A 5,509-nucleotide genomic window follows, 5' to 3' on the forward strand; every position below is an offset into this window, starting at 1 on the left:
AGTGTGTATGTTATTCCCTCTTTGAACTAAAACCAATGAGTATAAGATTCAAACAATGCTCACTCCATCTTCTTTTCCTCCACTGTAATGAGTTTTTTGTGTCTCTTCATGTGATATAGTTTACCCCACTCTGCCTCTCCCTTCCCCTTTCTCCCAGTGCAATTCTCTTTTTCACCCCTTATTTTTTAATAGTATCCCATCAAAGTCATTATATACTCATACCCTCTATGTATACCTCTTCTAATTGATCTAATAGAGATACAATTTTTAAAAGTTGTTAAGTATCTTCCCATTTACAGATGTAAAACATTTAATCTTTTTGAATAACTTATGGTTTTTTTGGTTTTGTTTTGTTTCCTGTTTATCTTTTTAGGTTTCTCTTGAATCTTGCATTTTAAAATTGAATTTTCTGCTCAGCTCTACTCTTTTCATCAGGAATATTAAAAACAACAACAACAATAAAATTGTTAGATTCCAGACAATAGGTGGCAATGGTAATGCCTTCACCGTACATGCGGTGTAAAAGACCACGATGAAGTCTTCCTTTATTATCAAGGGTAGTGCTAACCTTCTCTCCTTTCATACAATACCCTTCTGTAAACTTTCTAAGAGGGGTTCACATTCTGATGGCCTTCCTGCTTCCTCTTGATATTGCAAAGATGAGAGTAGTGCACTCTGTTTGTGTGCTTATTATCTATTGCTCTTGACATATGAACAATCCCTCTTTTTTTTCCTAATTATCAATTTCTTTGATGACATCCTTTACTCTAGCTCTCCTTTATACTTTCTTGCTTGTTACATTTTATCACCTGCTCATACTTTAGGCCTCTCCCTTGCTATCCTAGTAATGCTCACCTTTAATTCTTTAATTCCTGGAGTGTCCAGTGTCCCTTAGCTAGTTAGCCAAACAGACAAGATTTGAGATAAACTTTCTCCTGACTCCAACATCCTTTCTACTATACCAGGCTGCCTTCCAATGGAAATGGCTTCTTTATGTAAATCAAACATTCTATGCAGTGAAAAGAAATGCCTGCTTAGGAAACTATTTAAGAAGTAAACAGATGACAGGTTCTCTCTTTTTTCTTTAGCACACATCAAAAGTGTCACCAAAATTATTTTTCTGATCAATACCTGTCCAAAGAATTAAATCATTCATAAAATTCCACAGCCTAACCCTCGTCCAATGATTTGCCCATAGACTGATTGATTCACAACAATTGCTGGAAATGGAGTTCAGGAGACAGATTTGTCTCTGCTGCTAACTGAAATTTGTTGATAATCTAAACAAATGGTTGAAATTCTGTCTAAAAGGATTTCTTGAAAAGACAGGAAGAAGAAAGAAAAATACAAGTTTTCAAAAGCACAAAGTCCAGTTGCTTCTTATAAAAGGCAAAGCCTTTAAAAAGAAAGAAAATGTAAAAACCCTGTGTCGGCAGTCAGGGGAGCTCATTATCTCCCCATTCATACTGTTTCCTGTGAGTGATGCTATATGTTCATTGCAAAAGCTGACATTGCTGCAATGTCTGCCTGCTGGAGACTGGCAATGGGCCACAAGTGAAAATTCTCACAATTGGAATGAGTTCCCACAGCAACCAAAGCTTTGCTCCTGGGACAGAGTTAGTATGTGTGTAAGTGCATATAAATACACATATAAAAACACATGTATGTTTGCATGTATATGTCTGCATTATATGTAATATATACATATGTTTGTGGTTTTCACTTACATATATGTATATGTATAAAATACGTGTATGAGACAAGAATTGAAATATATATTTTTAAGTTATATGTGCATACATGTGACTTGAGCTGTCTGTGCTTGTGTCTATATTTATATGTGTGTGTATGTATCTGTGCATATACACATACAAGAGGCAGAATTTGAACCCAGGTCTTCCTCATTTCAAGGCCAGCTCTCTATTCACACACAGTGTTGTGTCTCTATACACAGAAAAAAATATTTTTTTTTGCTCCTTTGTTTTCAGCCATGTGTGATTTTTCATTACCTCACTTGTGGTTTTTTTTGGCAAAGATACTGGAGTGGTTTGCCATTTCCTTCTCCAGCTCATTTTTATAGATGAAAAAACTGAGGCAAATAGGGTCATACGGCTAGTAAGTATCTGAGAACACATATAAACTCAGTCTTTCTGATTCCAAGCCCGGCCACCTAGCTGCTCCTCAGAAAAATTAATAGAATGCACATATTTGACAAATGATTTCCCTGAATCACAAGTGAGACTGGAAGAGATGGTGTAGATGATGGATCATTAGTAATGTAACAACACTACTGCGGTGGGAGAAAGAGGTTTGGAATAGAGACTTCTCACCAGAGGTGAGCATTTTTTTTCTTTCTTTTTTCCATAAACGAAGATATAGTTGTCAAATGAGAGTTCTACTGATTGAAATAATAATTCACTTAGCACCACAGATTTCCCTAACAAGAAATAGCTGAATGCGTAGTCATTTACAATAGGGCTCTTTTACTACCCTTCCACTCCTCATTCAAATGTGTGTATCCTGTATCTACTTATTGAAAAAATTGATGTGGAAGTTCCAGATGCAAAGATTCAAGTATTCATAATAAGGAAATTAATAAGGATTGTACCAGTGATCAGCTGCAATCCTTGTATGTGGTTTAGTCAAATCATTTCCCTTCTATGGGCCTCAGTATCCTCACCTATAAAAAGGTGGGCTAGATGATTGTTAATGTCCATATGTGCTTCATTGCCCAGTACACACTGTGCACCCAAGTAAAGAGCAAAGGCCTTAGGTTCTAAGAGAATGAGTTTTTTATGAGGCTTGCTTCCTGTTCAACCTGGTCTTCATATTCCCTCAATATTTAAAATATTGCTACTGATTCAGTTTTATTTCCATCGTATTCTTCTAGAATAGGGGTTCTAAAGCTGGGGTCCACAGTATCCCAAGAGATCCATAAGTAGATTTCAGGAAGTCTAAGACCTTGAGTGAAAAAAATACTTCTTTATTTTGAATAATATCTAATTGAAATTTAGCATATCTTTTAATTATTTTTTAAAAAGACCTTGAAGAGGGGTCCATTAAACTGCTGAAGGATACTATCACTCACACACACACACAAATGTTAAGAACCTTTTTCCTATAATTTCTTCACTCAATCTATCAAACCAAATTGTTGCAGTCCCCAGGAAACTGTTCACTCTCAAATTCCCAGCACTAAACTACCTCTCATTTTCAACACTTTTGCTCCCAATCTAAACAATCTGATTCAAATATAAGAAACATTTATTAAGTACTCACTATGATCAGAACATTCATTAATGTCCTAGTCATGACTGATTGCCCCACAGTAACCCTAAGTTCTTGAAGACTATGTCAGAGAAACTTTAACTCTGATATGTCCTTCTAAGCTAAAAAAGTTTAGAATAAATTTAGGCCTGGTGAAGTAACTGTATGTCTGTTTTCTGAGGACCAGTCTAGCTAAGTCCGGAGACACACATCAACAGTTTGGCCATGGGGAATAATTTTTTTTGACAACACCAACTCCCAAATACCATCTACTGACTTATAGATGTGTTATGCTCTGCAATGGTAGAGAGATGGCCCACATGGAAAAAAGCAATGAAATATTCATATATGAAGTTCTATGATAGGTTTCAGGAAAGATCCAAAACTTAGTTAAGATACTGTCTTCCCATTGAAGAACTTATCATCCAATAAGAGGACAAGATACTAAAAGAGATACTCATAAAATATACATTATTTCATAAATGAAATCAATCAAAAGGATTTACTAAGTGCTTAATATGTGCCGAACATTGTTCTAGGAGATGGAGAGATAGAAACACAGCTACAAAGAATGATATAATCTCTACTCTCAAGGAGCTCATATTCTAATGAAGGAGACAAACACTATCCATCCATCTATCCATCTATCTGTATATGTGTGTAATGTTTATACATGTATAATGAATCAGTACAAATATATGCAAAGTAGTCAATTACAAGGTAGTTGGGAGGGAAGTCACTAACCAGGAAAGGTTTCATGTGGAAGATGAACTAGACAACTTTTTTTTTTAATGTTATATGAAGTCTTAAAGGACTTTCAAGGATGGTTAGGATTTTTTCATACCTGGAAAATCAATATTCATTCTAGCCTCAGGAGAACCACAAAGTCCAGGAATTCTTTGATCTGCTTCAGCCTAGCTTACAAACATGTATGTGTGTGCATATATAATGTATACATAAATATTTGTGTATCTATATACTGTACATGTCTGTATATTATGTTTGTGGGTGGAGATATGTTTATTTTGTTGTTTATTTATGAAATCTTCCTGGTTTCATATATGTGTATATATATGTACATATATATAGAGAGAGAGAGAGAGAGAGAGAGAGAGACGTAGACATAGTCATAGACTGGGGGACCTAGGAGCGGATAGAGTACTGGATTTGGAATGAGGAAGACTTATTTTCCTAAGTTCAAATCTGGCCTCACACACTTACAAGCTGTGTAACCTATTTGCCTTAGTTTCTTTATCTATAAAAAATAAGCTGGAGAAGGAAATGGCAAACCACTCCAGTATCTTTGCCAAGAAAACCCCAAAATGGGGTCACAGAGATTCGAACATGACTGAAATGAGTGAACAACAAAAATATATTGGCTATAATAAGATAAATGAAAATAATAATAGAACTAATTAAAATGTATAATTATTATGATTAGTATTGGCCTTGTAGAAAATGTGAGGAAATGTACCTTATTCCTTTTATTGGGTAGATGAGAAATCATGGGAATGGGCTATTGCATGTAAGGTAAGAAATGGTCATTGTGTTGGCTTGGATTTTGTTTACCAGTTTTTCTTTGTTATAAGGGAAGGTTAGATGAGTGCATTACACAAGGACTGGGATGGAAGGGTATATGCAGAAACAGCTACGATATAAAAATAAAAGAAGTAAAACAAAATAAATAAGGCTGAAAGGGAAGGGAAAGAAGAAAAGAAGGGAGAAAGGAAGGGAGATAGGAAGGAAAGGAAGAAGGAAGGGAGGGAAAGAGAGAAAAAAGAGAAGAGGAAGGAAAGAAGGGAAGGAGGAAAGGAGGTTGGTTAGTTAAAACATGAAGCTGCCAGATTCCCATTTACCTCGTCCCCCTCACTGCTGCCCCCAGTTCAGGTTCCCCAGCCCTCATGGATTAGGGTTTCTCCTTCTTACAACTCCCAGCTAAATTTGCCTAAAATGGTTGGTTTAAGTGCATTGTTTGTGCAATTTTCCCTGGACCATTTTATGAAGGTTGTCCCATATGTTTAAAAAAAATGCTAATTCTGGATCTGTGGGGTCATAAACTTTAGAAGTTAAAAAACTATTCTGGTTTACCATATCGAATACAATGTTCTAGGGAGCTGGGAGCACACTAAATGATTACTGTACTAATTATGGGATTTAAGCTGTACCAGAAGATATTTAGATGAGCTATATGAGAAACATAGATTGAAGATGGAAATAATAATAGTCGCTAATAATGAAGTCC

At 35.7% G+C, this 5,509-nt stretch overlaps 1 pseudogene; it reads right to left on the reverse strand.

Moving 5' to 3' along the window:
- Positions 1-455: 455 nt before the first annotated feature.
- LOC114052056 lies at positions 456-590 on the reverse strand (annotated as a pseudogene).
- Positions 591-5,509: the final 4,919 nt, after the last annotated feature.

This window comes from Vombatus ursinus, unplaced genomic scaffold (assembly GCF_900497805.2).
Source record: "Vombatus ursinus unplaced genomic scaffold, bare-nosed wombat genome assembly UNPS02003292.1, whole genome shotgun sequence".
Lineage (NCBI taxonomy): Eukaryota > Metazoa > Chordata > Mammalia > Diprotodontia > Vombatidae > Vombatus > Vombatus ursinus.